This window comes from Monodon monoceros, unplaced genomic scaffold, assembly GCF_005190385.1.
Source record: "Monodon monoceros isolate NGI ecotype Baffin Bay Population unplaced genomic scaffold, NGI_Narwhal_1 Super_Scaffold_13, whole genome shotgun sequence".
NCBI lineage: Eukaryota > Metazoa > Chordata > Mammalia > Artiodactyla > Monodontidae > Monodon > Monodon monoceros.
In genome coordinates this window covers 64,514,716-64,531,051 of record NW_021703769.1, presented here as the reverse complement: position 1 = coordinate 64,531,051, position 16,336 = coordinate 64,514,716, and the positions used below count along the sequence as shown (strand labels likewise).

Here is a 16,336-nt window from a genome sequence, read left to right as displayed (position 1 = left end):
CGTACGTCGTGACGCAAACTGCCACTCTTTCCCTACCCGCCCCCCTCCTATTCCGCGTCCTGGAGCGGGCGGCTTGCGGGGTTACCGGAAGTGATGATGCAGGAGGCGATGGAGAGGGCGGGGCTTCGGGGCGGCCCCCGCCGGTGGGCCGCAGATGAAGAGGAGGCGGCGGCAGTGGTGGAAGAAGAGGCGGCGGCGGCGGGGGCGGCGGCGGCGGCGGCGGCGGGGGTAGGGAGCCTGGAAACGCGAGCGGGGATGGTAGGTGTTTTGGACCCGCCGGGCCGCCGTCGTTTCCAGAAAGGGTTTGACTGGAGGAACCTCTGGAGCAGCTGTGAGTTTGAGGCGGGGGGGTTGAGGAAAAGGGGAGGCATTGGGAGATGAAGGGGCGGGGGTTGGGTACCTTCGAGAAAGTGGGGGGTGTGGAAGGGGAGGAGTGGAAATCGGCGCCTTGTCTGGACTGGTCCCGCTGGAAGAGAGGAGGCTGTGAGGGGAGCCTGTGGCGTGTCAGCCGCAGGGCTCAGAAAACTTACCTACTGTCCCTCCTCCCTACCGCCAGCACCCCTCAATCCAGGGCCTGGGGTTCTGGGGACCTGAGCTGCCCTGAAGGGAGTGCAGACTCTGGTCCTCTGCCCCTTGTAAGCGCCGTGAGGTAGGAGCCCAAGCGAGAGGTGGTGGGTGAATCTCCGGCTCCCTCCGCCCTCATTTCCCTCCCCACCCCCATCTTTCTCTTTAATCATTAACAGCCCTGGAATTAAGGGGCTCAGACCTGGAGGCCTTCCTATGCACCTTTGCTATAAACGATAACCATCTGTGCCTGAGGTAATGGGGCTGGAAGCTTTGCCTGTATCCTGTATAGGAAGTGGGACAGGGTGACAAATGTATTGTGTTTTTCCGTTACCCCCTCACCCCCCATCCTCTCCCTTGCATACCCCTCCTTTCCACTTTAGTTCTCCGTGGCTAGGTGGTAATCGTGGTGGGTTTTGTTGTTGTTTGTTTTTTTTTCTTTATTGCACTTGATATCTTGGTTACCTCTTTTGAATTTGGTGTTCCACCTCCATCCCAGATCTTAACTGCAAGCTTTGTAATACTTCAGTTACAAGCTGTGTGTCTTCGGGAGTACCTCTCAATGCCTGGTCACTCCCGATTAAGATGAGCGTTTTCTTCTATGAATACTGGAATTCCAAAGCCCTTGCAAGGATTCCTAAATGGCATCATAGCCTAGGAATCAAGGTCTCTTGCTCTAAATACTTTGTGTGTGAGGAATTTAAATGTTGTCAACTCTTTCCAAAGTGATTTGATGTTAGGCTAATTCTGGATTTCTGTGTTTCTCTCCACCCACACTTCATGATGCACTTTGGAGAACAGAAAACCCATATTACTTTTTTGTTTCTCCAATTGGACAATAGCTCTTTTATCTTCTCCATTTGCGTGTCTGGCACACAAGTCTTCAGTGAACACATTTGGCTTGTGCTGATTCCCATCTTATTTATTTAGCTTATTCTTTGTGTATAGGTGGTCTTAAACGAGACAATGTGATTTGCTTAGTTTTGTTTTAAGAAAGAATACAAACCAGTAACGGCTATGAGAAAATTATTTGAGAAAAAAATTATTTGAAGAAAGCAAAGAATGATTGGAAAAGAAGGTCTCTTTGTTGATGTTCTGTTGGTTTAAGGAAAAAAAAAAAGTAGTGCTACTTTAGCCTCTTGTAGAGATTTCAGAGTGAAGTGTAATGATTCCTAGTTTGGTGTTGATATTTTCTTTGGAAATCCTCTGTTGAGTCTGGCACTGTGTTTTCTAAAGAACTTTAAGAGATGGTGCCCAAATTTTAGGGATCCTTTGAATAGAAAGTGTCCGTAAATCCTGTTCCTCTGTAACTGAGTTTATGTGCATATTGCTAGAAGAATTGTCACAACGGGTTCCATCCTACTCATCAGGGCTTTCAAGCCTGATAAAACAGAATATTTAATGCTTTGATTGTACAAGTAACAGCATGTTTAGATGTTTCACAGAAATGCAACAAAAGAAAAAAATGACTACTGTTCTCACCTTAGCTGATTGGGAATCATTGAATAAAAAGTCCAAAATTCATTCATTCATTCAACAAACATTTATTGACCGGCTACTAATTGCTAGCCAGTATTTCGGGCAGTGGGCATACAAAGGTGAACATAGCAGTAAGGTCCACGCTCTCATGGAGCTTACCTCGGATTGTGGGGTGAGGACAGATAAATAAGCAAATCGGACTTTGATAAGTGCTGAAGAAAATAAGAGTGCTGTGATAGAAAGTGTCTGACTGGGATTCGGTCTAGACCTTTCTGAGGAGGTGACACGTAAGCTGAGCTTTAAATAAAAAGGAGCCAGCCACGCAAAGATATGGGAGGAGCCTTCCAGGTTTAGGGACTAGCTAGTGCAGAAACTGGGCTAGAGTGAGTTTGGCAAGTTCCAGGGAGTAGGGAGAAAGGGGAGGTGGAGGAGGTTGGGGAGTAGGGAGGCAGTAATAGCAGAGTCTAGTGAGCAAAGAGGAGAGTGAGAAGAGTCTAGGTCAGAGAGGTGGAGGCCAGGCTCAGAATAGGTAGGCAAAATAAGAGGAAGAAGGAGAAGGAAATAGAAAATCATGTTCCTTTTTAATTCTGTTGCCTTTCCTAGAGTCTCACCACACGCTACTTTGAGGGTACTCTTGGACTGTTATAGGAAAAAAAAAGTCACCCTGCTGAGAGTGGGAGAGGAGGAGGCAATGGTCATCTGGGTCTTTTCTGGCAGATGAATCTCAAGCCATGTGTTAAGAATTCAGCAGAATGTTCAACTGAGAGATTGCCTTTTTCCTTACAGGATTTTGCCTTATACACTTTTAAAAATTGCATAATGAGTACCCCAAATGTGTTCTAGTATATGAATCCTCCTTTGCTTCCAGCTGTGAATTTGGGGCTGAAGTTTGGGCAAGTGATAATAATATGCCCCTGTTGGTCTACAAAGATGACCATTAGGATCTAAGTTTGAAGTTATTTTTTGTAGGGAGGCGGGTTTTATGTTGCAATATTTCCACTCTTGTCTGATCCACCTGATGACTAATAACACTCAGCTGAGGTGTAGGTTGGTGCTAAAAGTTTACATTTATCCAGTGTAATCCACACTCAGTGGATTACATTAGATAAATGACCATTGTGGGCATAATCCCACTCTGTGGACATCTTTGGGCTGGCATGTAACCAAGTGATGTAACCTACTTTTGCCTTCTGTTGGGGCCATTCATCTCCAGCAGTCAGCTGCTTTTCAGCCTCACCTTGACCAGATTGTCCACTTGAGAGGCCCAATCAGGACTCCTTTTTGATTTGGCCCTCTTGAGCCATGACACAGTGGGCCAACAGAAAGAATATGCTGTTTTCTTCTTTTGAACACCACAACAGTGACTAGTGTGTTCTTTGAGTGAATTGGCCCTTTGAGCCGGGCGGTTGAGAGACTTAAAATATTGCTGAGGCAATCTGTAGTAAAGTTAGTATCAGAAATGCTAAGTAAAACCTTTTAGTGTTTGGGAAAAATGAATCAGAAATTTTGGACTTGTCACCTATTTTAGGTTCTAGTAATTTACTAGCATGGGTAGATAGATTATCAAAAATAACTTGAATAGTTTCCTGGGCAGTCCTGGGGTAATGAAGGGGATGGAGTTGAGCCTGTACTGACTTACTGAATCCCAACTTGAGTGCGAATAGGAAGTCTTTTAGTTAGCAAGCAAGTGAACAGCTAGGACCAGGCAAACAATAGACTCCACCCTTTATACTGCAGAGCAACTGTAAGAAACTGAGAATTGAAAATATATATATATAATATATATATGGTTTTGGCCTAGGTTGAAGAATTTTGGCCTCTGTATCCTAATGCTGGATTTTAAATGCTGTTATTAAGCTGTCCACTGTTCATCTTCATTTTAATAGTTATTATAACTCAAATATGAAACTATCCTGTAGGCTGAAATTTCATCAGCCAGTTTGGAGACTGGTGGCTCTTTTCTAATTTGTGAAAGGGGCGGATGGGCAGGAGGGGACTTGAATACAGGGAGAAGCCATCGACTCCTACATTGGCCACTAATTGTGTTTGGGGAAAGAATCCACAAATCTAAATGAATTTAGATTCTCAGAGCTGAACTGGCCTTTTATTTATTTATTTATTTTATTTTAAAAATATTCATCTATTTATTTGGTTGCGCCAGATGGGCTCCTTTGTTATGGCACGTGGGCTCCTTCGTTGCAGCATGCGAGCTCTTAGTTGTCGCACACATGTGAGATCTAGTTCCCTAATCAGGGAATTGAACCCGGGCCCCCTGCATTGGGAGCACGGCATCTTAACCACTGCGCCACCAGGGAAGTCCCCTGAACTGGCCTTTTAATCTAGGGTACTAGTGGATTTGTTTCTCAAACTCCCAGGGCTTTTGGACAAACTCTTCTTAAAGAAGAGTTGATTCCACTTACTTTTGGAGTTGTGGGTGTTATGCATTGCATTAGATGACTTAAAATTAATCTTATTTTGCTACTGTTTTGATATCTTTACAGTAAGGACAGTTAATTGTACACTGGCTGCCAGTTGTTTTAAGATGAAGATGTGGTAACTCAGATTGAAACAATGGTAATTATGTGGTGACTCCTATTTCCCCAGTTCTTGATAACTTACAGTTACCTCTTTGTGTCTATTTACAGATGTTGATACCAGTGAACCAGGATCAATTCTCCCTAAATGTTGGAACAGTGTTCTGAAGCTCTCTGCACAATGGACCAGGGTGTTTTATTGAGTTAGTGTCTTTCAATTAAAATCTAGTTTTACTAGTTCTTGTATCTGTTTTTCTAGGTGAATGATTAGTGAATGATTACAAATAAGAACTTAACATATTAATTTAGTGGAAGTGGCTCAAACTCTAATTCTTTGAAGTTGTGATATGTAGAAAGGAGAAAATGGGAGGAGGGAAATGCCAAATCCTCTTCTTTAAGATGTGTGCAAATGAAACTATTTAAATACCATACATCAGAGTAGGGAAGCTCAGTCAAGGAATCTTGAGGTGGTAATTAGCCCTTGTAGCAAAGTAAGCCATCTATGGCCAGTGCCCTGATACCAACCTGATTACACGAAAAAGTAGGCATCATGTTGACGACTCCTGACTTCCCGCTGGCTTGTCCTTGCTCAGGAGTGTCCTTTGACCCGTGCTGTGTTGGTGGGTTTCAGGCTGAATTGCATCGTGGAAGCTTAGGTTGCATAGTGCTGGGAAGCATAATCCATGTTCCTGTTCTCCCTGCGCTGCTGGAGGGCTCAGCCTCAGGACCTGGGGACTGGAAATAATTCTGTCACTGAGGCCTGGAGATCCAGACCAGATATATGATGACTAATCAAGGATCTTGGATAGCATCACTGCATAGGGTAGGACTTCTCATTTTTGCCCTAATCTCTGCTGGTCAGTCTAGGACACAGTGTGTTGGAAAAACTTGCTTTCCTTATTTTAGTAGTAGATTGCTTCCACCATATCAAGACCGCAGGGTTTGGTTATAGCTTTTAGCTCTTGTTGGTTGATGAAGGGTTTGGATTCTGCAGTGTTTGCCTAAAGTGGGTTGGTGTGTGACCTGTAATTTTGATTCTGAATAAGACTCAGTCATAGCATTTACTATATTGAATGCATTTAATTCTTTCTCCAGTTAAGGAAGAAGCAGGAAGAAGATCCTCAAAGAACCTTAGAATATCTGGCATGATAGTCTTTTAAACTGGGCTATGCGGAGCCCTCTCAGGAATCATTTCTGGCGTATGCCCCCTCATCCCACTGTCTTCCTTCTACTTCACTGCCCCGCCCCCCCCCACCATGCTTCACTCTGCAGAAGGTACCTTGATATTCTGTTCTATTGGGTTTCCCCGTAAGATTTCAGTCAAAATGTTTTGAGGCTGAAAACAGATCAAAAAGCAGTAGGTAAATGGAAATCTAGAAAGGTTAGTAAACTTGCTTAAAGTTACAGAGCAAGGTACTGGCAGCTACAGGACTAGAATAGGACTTTCTCTGCACTAATTTTGTTTTCTCATTTACTACATTGCCTCAAATATGACATTGTAGGCACTCAATGGAGTTTGAGTTTAATTGAATCCCTGGTGTTTGGTCTTTTGTATTACTGGCTCTTTACTCAAACATTTTGTCACACACTACTCTTCTTTCAGAGAAAAATCGTTATAACCAGTTTTGAAACGTATGTGAAGTTTTTGATGGTAATAGTACTAGTAAGTAGCTGGCCTTTCCTCCTCAGAATATTTCTGAAAGTGATGATAGTACTTTCAAACAGAAGTGGAGGCTTTATCACTCTAAGTTCTTAAGATAAGCTAGTGGCATGCTGTCCAGAATGCCTGTGCAAAATGCTGACCTCGGGCTTCCCTGGTGGCACAGTGGTTGAGAGTCCGCCTGCAGATGCAGGGGACGCAGGTTCGTGCCCCGGTCCGGGAGGATCCCACATGCCGCGGAGCGGCTGGGCCCGTGAGCCATGGCTGCTGAGCCTGCGCGTCCGGAGCCTGTGCTCCGCAACGGGAGAGGCCACAACAGTGAGAGGCCCGCGTACTGCAAAAAAAAAAAAAAAAAAGTGCTGACCTGAATATTCCCATTTCCAGTGACCTGCCCTGGAATCTGAAAAGGAAAATCCAGGTATACCCACTGACAGAAAAGCTTTAGAATGGCTCTGTGGAAATAACTACAATCACCATATTCTTTTTTCTAAAAAATCTGTGAAGCAAATTTGTTTTCAGTTAAGCATTTACTTTATATCTACTTGATGACTACCTAGTGGCTCCTCTTTAAATAGGAAGGGAAGGCGAGGAATAACACTGCAGTGAGGGTGCTGGGACCCTGGCAGCATGGGTTCTAGGTGGCAGGATTGTGGACATGCTAGAAGTTCCAGGTCCTCAAAGGAGGCATTTTCCCCAGTTGTAGTGATATTTTCTTTATTCTAAGTGAGTGTAATTCAAAAGTGAGGAGTGATGTGTAGTGAATGTTCTGTGTTCATTTTAAAGAATGTTTCTGTGGTTCTTTTTCTCCTAGTAAATTAGTTTATCTTTGAAATAACTAGTCACTTGTCTAGTCATTTACTCAAAACAGTTGGTTATAGCTGATGTCTATGGTAGGAGAAATTTGCTTGGGGGTTTACTAACATTTTATGAAAGAGAAAAGTCTAAAGACCTTTCTAGAGACATTTAGATAGGCGGGTTCCATTGTGGGGAGGAGAACACGTAAGGGAGCCGGCCTTTGCGGGGCAGGGTGGTGGTGGTGATATTGTGGGCTGTGTGTACAGGGTGAAGAGAAATGCCCATTGATGGTCCAGCTGGGGAAGGGTGGAAATTGCTGACAATGGCACTTGATGGGGGAAGAGTGGGTGAGGAAGGAGCAGGCCCACAAGATTGCCCAGTGCCAGGGAACACCATTCACAGGGAGGGGGATGGGGACCTATGGAGTTGAGTAATTCATTGGCCCTGACCAGGACCCTGACCACAGTACTCTCTCCCCTGACTGGAAAATGTATTCCTGATGGGGAGGGTTGAGTGCAGGGATGCAGTATCCGGTTTGACCAGATTGATCTTCAAGATTGACTAGTTGGTCATGATTGACTGCTTATGGAGTACTGGCCTAACTTTTTTGAGATCTCTCTTTTGACTTTTGCTTTTGACAAATAAGAAGTTGGTAAACAAGAGGGAATGTAATGTCCCTGGGTCTGTTAGAGTTTGAGTTAAAGTACATAATACTAGGTGGTGGTGATTGTCATTTAACAATGTCTGTTATCCAAAGGGAACAGTTACATATAAACTATTGAGGTAATTCATGATTCTCTTATAGGGACTATAATAAATGGGAAATAAATCACAACTAAAATGATTAATTGAAGAAAATACATTTTGACTCCATATTTCTACAACATTCCTTGGTCTCTTTAGCAGGTCAAATTAATTCTTTAGTCATTTATAAGAAATTTTATTCTACCAGGTTCTTGTGGATCTGACAGAAGGCCAAATTTCCTTCTAGTGCTGAAAACAGCAGGCACTACTCTGAATTGGTGACAGCTATAGATTTAATGATTAGATCAAGTACGGAGGTGGCTTGTAAGCATCAGTTAAGTTGGTTGTAATGTGGACCTCTTTTTCTGAGGTTAATTATGTCATTCCTGCAACAATTCTCTGACATCACTGAGTGTCCAACAATTCACTTCTGACACAAACTGCCTGGAGTTTGTGCAGACCCCATAGGCTAATGACTCAGTCTCACAAGATTGCCCCACTTCAGGTGCCAGCCCCAAGTATCAGGTCTCAAGTTACCTACCTGCACTTCTGCCTGGCAGAGTACAAATTTCCCACGACCACCCTCCCCCAGGTTCGATAATTTGCTAGAACATATGACTCATAGAGCTGATAAAACATGATATTTATGAATACAGTTTCATTATAAAGGTTATAACTCAGGAACAGCCAAATGGAAGAGATGTATAGGGCAAGATTTGAATTGGGGGCACAGAGCTTCCGTGTCCCCTCTGAGCATGCCAGCCTCCCAGCACATCAATGTGTTCACCAACCCTGAAGCTCCCCTAGCCTTGTTTCAATTTCAATTGAGGTTCCTTTGTGTAGGCAAAATTGATTAAAGCATTGGCCTTTGGTGATGAAACTTCAACTACCCTTCCCTTCCTTATGGGCTGGAGGTGGGCCTGAAAGTTCCAGTCATGTGCCTGGTCTTTCTAGTGTGGCCAGCATCTCTCTTAAAACTATCAAAAGGGCCCACCCTGAGTCACCTCTTAGCATAAACTCAGATGTGGTCCAAACCCTGCTCCTTATGATAAACAAAGGAGCCTATCAGTAAGGAAATTCCAAGGGTTTTAGGAGCTCTGGTAGGAACTGGGGACAAAGACCAAATATATTTTTTATTACATCACATTAATACTCCAGTTTTGCATCCCATAAGTAGGAATAAGGTTACCTAAAGTTGATTTAGATGATAAGTAACAATATGCATTTACTGTTAATTTGATGGAGGTTTTTTTGGGGGGTGTGTCAAGAGAGTGCAAATTGCATAGCTTCAGATTACAAGGAGCAAACTCTTCCCTCAATCAGTATGAAATGGCACTCCTAGAATGTGTTCTATATTCTTGAATTTATCAGGTGCACTACCTCTACAGCTCCCTAATGCAAGAAAGGAGCTTACTTATAGGAAATCAGATATACAGAAATCACGTTTCCTTTCAGTGTGACTTCAAAGATTCAGGTGTTCATAGTGTGCTGGTTAAGAGCTTCGGCCTGGAGTCTGGGTTTGCATTTGAACTTTACCATCGGCTTGCCACTTGACCTTGGATGAGCCACTTAACATCTCTAAGCCTTGTTTCCTTCATGTATTAAGTGAGGATAATAACAGTAAGTAGTTGTGAGGAGTCAGTAAGACAGTACATTTGCAGGACATGGCACATTGCCTGGCATATAGATAAACATTTAATAACATTAGTTATTATTAGCTACATGCATATATAGCTAAGCTGACAGGGATTGGCAGCTCCCAAAGGGCCAGGAACTATATCATTTTACCTTCTCTTATATGGGAAGTATAGGACAGTGTATAAAACATTGCTAGGCACACAGTAGACACAAGTTATCTATCACTCGAAAATAAAACCTGCTCTGGGTATCTGGGAAATACAGGAGTAACTCTGTAATGGAAACTTCCAGCCTGTTTCCAAAGCTGGCCTAAAACCCAGAGATGGAAAATCTTCCTCCTGAAACCATATAGAGCATGCATGAATCTAGCAACGGGGTCAGGGGCTCAGTGGCTAGAATATTGTTGCATCAAAAAATGGGAAACTGGGCTTCCCTGGTGGCGCAGTGGTTGAGAGTCCGCCTGCCGATGCAGGGGACGCGGGTTCGTTCCCCGGTCCGGGAAGATCCCACATGCTGCGGAGCAGAGCGGCTGGGCCCATGAGCCATGGCCGCTGAGCCTGTGCATCCGGAGCCTGTGCTCCGCAACGGGAGAGGCCACAACAGTGAGAGGCCCACGTACCGCAAAAAAAAAAAAAAAAAAAAAAAAGAAAATGGGAAACTGATCCAGGAGACATTTTTGTCATTGGCAGTATGCCTTGAGGTTCAATGAGTTGGGCAAAACCGCATGAGACTTTGGGGAGGAAACAACAGATTTATTTCAGTCGGTCCAGACAATCTTTGAGAGTCAGCTGGCAAGTATCATGTTATATGTGTTGCTTCTTGGAGAAAATGAAAAACCCGGATCCACTGGCAAAGGGCTTACCAACTGCTTGAGGTTCACTTCTTGGGGAAGTCCCCAAAGGCCAGGTCTAATTCTCCTTGTAGCTTACCCATCTGGAGATTCTATTCTAGTGGACCACCATTGGACTAAGTACTAGATTCTAGTCTAGACTCTGCCACCAGTTCTATGTGTCCTTGGGCAAGCTATAGCCCCTCTTTGAGTGTTTCCTTAGCTGCGACAAAGGATTTGGGACTAAATCACTTTCCCAAAGTGTGGCTTTGGTTACATTCTTAGTATATGTGCTGCTGAAATGAGCATGCAAGGGTGTGTTTTTTATACTATTGATGGTACATGAGATGATTTTTGCTGGATGAATACTTTTCGCTTATTCTATATTTTAATGTGTATTAATGAAAACATAACTAGCATATTAGACCTATGACTTCATGGATGATGTCGCTTAGGGTGATACTTAAAGTGGATGTGTTTTTTTTTTTAAGCTTTTAAGAAAAATCTTAGGGGAACAGTAGTTGGGATGGTAAATGGATATGTAAGATCATAAAGGTTGTGTAGGAATGGCTGAAGTTTATAAGTTCTGAGACTCTAATTCTAGTGCAGTGATGTGGCACCTTCATGAAGACTTTGTGGTGATGGACACAACAGGACAGGTCTAAATTTGAGTGACTTTAAAAACTTGCCTAACTCAAGCAAATTGACAGATTTATATTTGTGCGTTCATGGTGAAAATGCCCATAAGTTGGTTGTGTAGAGTTTAAATTATCGTAGACATTAGTGGGGGTGGCTTTTCTTAAATAATAAAAAATGAATAATGTTGCTTCCTCTTTCACTTTTAGGAATTTCCTCGAAATCTGGATTGATCTTTAGTTCCTTTCACTCTTTGCTGTTGGAACTCCCCATTGTAGGAGTTAGGGGTTCCATTTGTTCGTTGGGGAGGGAGAAAAGGCCATCCCTGTCTCTTGAACACATGCCTGTGCATGTGTTCTAGGTTCTGGAAGGCCGAGGCTCTGTCGCATTCTAATGATCTATACGTTACTTCTTGCTGTTAGCTACTTTAAAGGTGCAGTGTGATGTGTGCCCTAAAATGAAGATAAACTCTGAGGCAAGGTTTATTTAAAATTTCATTTCACTTTTTGTTGTATTGGTCATAACTCAGTGTACTGGGGGTCTTGAGAAGTAAAATGAGCAGTGGTAGAAATGAAATAAACTTGTGGGAGGTACTTTCTTTTTAAGCAAAAACCCAGAATAAGAATGAAATCTTGATTGCATAATAGGAGCCAAGAAAGCTGCTTTCAGATGTAGTCTATGGTTCCTTGAGTTTTTCTTTTCTTTTTTTTTTTTAAGCCTTAATTACCTGTGTTCCCTTGACACTTTCTGTGTATATTAACGCTGTCATCTTTCATTATCTACATTTGGTTGTTAGCCTCTGTTCTGCAAGTGATTTTGTTCTATAGTTACCTCAACATAAAGGGCCATGCATCTGGTATAGCTCCTTGTCATAAACTATTGAATGTTTCAAATTGTAGTTTTTAAAAATTGCTATAAAGATGGTTCCAAGTCTGTTATCTTTCTGTGTTATCTAGTCAAGGTTAGGTTAAAAAAGAACAAAATGGTGACAGTGATGTAACCCAAGATTTTTTTTCTCCATTTTTTTTCCTTCTTCATTTATTTAATACAAAGTTTCGACATGATTTCATGATGAGAAACTCTAAGATGTTTCCCGATTGAGGTGGAATCTAATGTTCCAAGCCAGAAACTCTCAAACTTTGTAAATTTTGGTTTTGTCACTCATACTATCTTCTCTCCTGAGAAGTAGTGACCTGTGTTATTTGGCACATTGGAAAAGGGTAAAAGCCTGTACTCAGGGCTATATTTTACAGGATTAAAAATCTCTTTTCTTACTAAAATCTGTTTCATGACATGCATGACATTCATCCTTTGCACAGATTCACAAGACCCACCTTACTAAAGGTAGACGTCAGGTTTCTGACAGAGTCCATTTCCCTTGGTGCAGAGGCTGGTCATTATTTATAGATAATTGCTAATGAGTGTGGAGATATTCTGAAAGGGGATATGCAGGGGTTGTGACATTTACCTTTGGTCTATAGACTAGGATTTGCAGACCTAGAGTGAGGTTGTTTAATACCTTCTCTTCTTGGGAAATTGCCATTGGATCAATGAGTGTTGGTTAAGATTTCTTGAGGGCAGCTGAATAGTTGGGCTTTTAAAGATGAAAGCCACATAAAAAACTATTCTTTCCCAATCATACAAATAATTATCTCCGTGGTAGTATAATCCCCATAGAAGTATAAGCATTCAAGACCATACATTTAAAAAGATAAATATAATTTTGAGTCAGAATGAAAGATGTGCAAACATAGTGGTAGAGTTCAGACCATTCTTACATGTTTTTCAGACCATTCTTACATGTTTCCAGCACCACTTTGGTTTTCTTATGGTAGACTAACCTTTTAATTCATCTGGAGTCTTTTCACCTCTAAAGTAGAGCCCTTTTAGGATGCTGGAAACTTGAACTTTCATGGTTACCTTCAAGTCAAAAAAAAAGGTGTACTCGAAGACTTTCTTTAACTCTTGACTTTAAACCTCCCTGTCAAAGAACCGGAATTGCTTAATTTATCAGAACATTTGCTTTTCTAAGTTTCCAGCTCACAACCATTCTGTGGCGTAGCAGAAAGAGATAATAAAAAGTTAAGCAACAGGTAAAAATCTTTTCCTGTAGCCTTTTCCCCATTTGGAAGCAGTTTTTCCTTCCCTCTGAGCAGTTTGGCCTAAGCTCCTCCTTTTTCTGATTTGAAGCTTTACTATTTGCATACAATGCTTAAATTGACTCACTCAACACCAAGTTCTGAACATCTCCAAGTATTTAGTACTTTTGACTCAGGCTGCTTAAGCAAAAGATTACAATAGAGGCTTAACAGGACAAAACCTTTAAAAACACACTTGAATGGTACTCAAGGTTTCCAAACAGATACAAACTATTTTCTAAGAAGAACCAGACTATGTAGTTTTCAAGTTAGACATATGAGCAAGGAACCAGCTTTCCCAGATGGAATGTGGATCATTCACAGAGAACTTCTGAAACTCAAAACTTGTCTTTTAGATCTTGGCCTCCAAACTTGATTCTCTCATCACTGACTTCAAAGTGAAGTATGTGTAATCTGAATTTTTCTTAAGGGTGAACTCTAGCATTGGATGCATGGTGCTTCAGGAAAAATAAATATGTTTATATGTTGCCAGTTTTTCATTCCAGTAAATTTGAGTGCCTTTTGTGGACCTTGTTCTTAAGGACCTTATGATATGAAAACAGATAGAACAACAAATAGAAAATGTTGTGAAACCTGTGCCCAAAATGTTAGTGCTATAAATGAAGGTGTGAAGGGACAAAGAGGGTCTAGGTCAACTTGAAGGAGTCAGGAGAGGAGTCCTGTGAGAAGTAAAATCTGACCTGGGCTCAAAAGACCAAGACTAGAGAGAGGAAGCATTCCAAGCACAGGTAACAGTATGTGTAAAACTACAGAGGCATGAGAGGCCATGGCATCTTGGGGAATGGCACATGTTTCAGTATGCCTGAGGGATGTGGAATGAGAGTGGGAGAATGACAGTAATTGAGGCCAAATTCAGAAGAGCCTTGTATGCCTTATTAAATTTGGATTTTATTTTGTAGATGAAGGGGAGCTATTAAATAATTTTGAGTTGGGACGTGGCATATTCACACGGGCTCTATGTGTGTTAAAAAGATCAATCCAGTGGCAGTGTGGAAGACGCTGGAGGGAGCAATCCCAGAAGTAGGTAAACTGTGAGAATACTGCAGTAAAGGTGGCAGGGGGCTGAACTGTAAAATTAGGGAGTTAGAATTTACAAAGTTTGGCATAATCTGATGAAAGTTTACTGCTTGCATGTCCCACATGGGTTTTAGGCTCAAGGGTGCTCTGCTTCATACAGTCCCTCAGGGACCCAAGCTGATAGGGGTTCCACTGTCGTGTGCTGTATCGTGTGCTGAACTGTCTTGGTCACCATGGCAAGGGAAGAGATGGCTGGGATGTCATATGCCAGCTCTGTGCTTGGGCTGGGAAATAAGTGTCACATCTGTCTACAGCTCACTGTGTCATTTCTGCCTACAGCTGTTTGGCCAGAAATAGATACATTTCCCCATCTAACTGAAGAGGCTGGGAAACTGGGGGAGCTGATGGAATGTTGGCTGAGCTTCTCTGTCTGTGCTACAGTGTAGGGACTTGAGTAAGGTACTTTATTTCTGAGCTTATTTCCTCTTCTGTAAAATAGGAATATCAAGAGTACCAGCCTCAGTCCCAGAGACTCTTTTAGGAGGATCCCTAAGACACTTTCACAGGATCTGGAAGATCAAATTCTCTTCTTAATAATACTAACATCATTTGTCCTTTATACTTTCATTCTCCCATGAGTTTTATAGAGGCTACATGACATGTTATATCACAAAAGATTGAATGGGGAAGCATATATGGGAAATGAGCTGTCTTCTTTTAAGCCAGACCTTAGGGACATTTGCAAAAGTGTAAAACAGTGTCACTCTTCTCATTAAGTTTTTGGAAATACAGTTCTTTTTCATAAAAATGTTGTTTATGTTAACATGCCATGGTTTATTATTGATATTTTATTTATTTATATTTTTTAGAGGCTATTTTTTTTTTCCATACGGACTTCCTCTTTTCCTAAGTCTTCAATATTTTATTCTTTGTACTATACATACTTCGATAACCTTGCTTAAAATGCATACATATGTCATATGGTAACACGTGGTGTGTATTTTTTAATATTTTAATTTAATTTTTTTAAGATTTTTTTTTTTATGTGGACCATTTTTGAAGTCTTTATTGAATTTGTTACAATATTGCTTCTGTTTTGGTTTTTTGGCCAAGAGGCATGTGGGATCTTAGCTCCCTGACCAGGGATCAAACCCATACCCCCTGCATTGGAAGGTGAAGTCTTAACCACTGGACTGCCAGGGAAGTCCCCAGTTTTTATTTTATATTGGAGTATAGTTGATTAACAATGTTGTGTTAATTTCAGGTGTACAGCAAAGTGATTATACATATACATGTATCCTTTTTCTAATTCTTTTCCCATTTAGGTTATTACAGAGTTCCCTGTGCTATACAGTAGGTCCTTGTTGGTTATCTATTTTAAACATAGCAGTGTGTATATTATTGATATTTTAAATGAAGTAATACAATTTTTTTTTTTTTTTTTTTTTTGCGGTACGCGGGCCTCTCACTGTTGTGGCCTCTCCCGTTGCGGAGCACAGGCTCCGGACGCGCAGGCTCAGCGGCCATGGCTCACGGGCCCAGCCGCTCCGCGGCATGTGGGATCCTCCCGGACCGGGGCACGAACCCGTGTCCCCTGCATCGGCAGGCGGACTCTCAACCACTGCGCCACCAGGGAAGCCCAAGTAATACAATATTTTTAAATTTCTCAGTTTAAAAACAGTACCAACCTCCTAGGGTAGCTGTAGGGATTAACTGCTGTCACGACTATAAAATGCCTAGCATTGTGTCTGGCACAATAAATATATTGGAGGGAACCTTTAAGTTTGATCTTGAGCTTTTCTTACTATGGGTCATATCTAATTAGTGGATTATAACCAACAATTAAAAACCAAATAAAAAAAGAAATAGCATAAATCAGAGTTCATCATTGAAGTGAGAGTAAATACTGCTTAATGAGTGGTATGTGTGTGTATATACATGTGCATTTGGTCAGGATGTAACGTGTTTCTTACTGAAGGTCGCAGTTCAAGTTGGAAAGACAGTGGTCTAGTTCAAGCTCTCATTTTGCAGTGTCTGAAAGACTTATGCATACTAAACAAAAAAATGACTCTACTGTAGTATGCTTTTTTGAAAGAGGCAGTTTAAACTCCGTATTTTTCAAAAGTGGGCTTGAGAAGCATTATCCCTAATTTTGAGAAAGAGTAGAACATGGTTTGAATTTAGAAAGTGTTTATTAGATGCCAGTTAGCCCTTTTCACGCTGCCATATACACTTCCTGCCTTCTTGGAACTTTAATCCAAGATGCGGTCACTACAACAGT

The 16,336-nt window shown here is 41.8% G+C and overlaps 1 protein-coding gene across 1 annotated transcript in view; it reads left to right on the top strand.

The window, feature by feature from the left end:
- The first annotated feature begins 203 nt into the window (after positions 1-203).
- DCUN1D3 (defective in cullin neddylation 1 domain containing 3) overlaps positions 204-16,336 on the top strand; it is a 35,566-nt gene continuing 19,433 nt past the window's right edge. The window contains exon 1 of the mRNA XM_029221665.1: positions 204-331. The gene's annotated coding sequence lies outside the window, so the exon portion shown is untranslated. The remainder of the gene's footprint in view (positions 332-16,336) is intronic.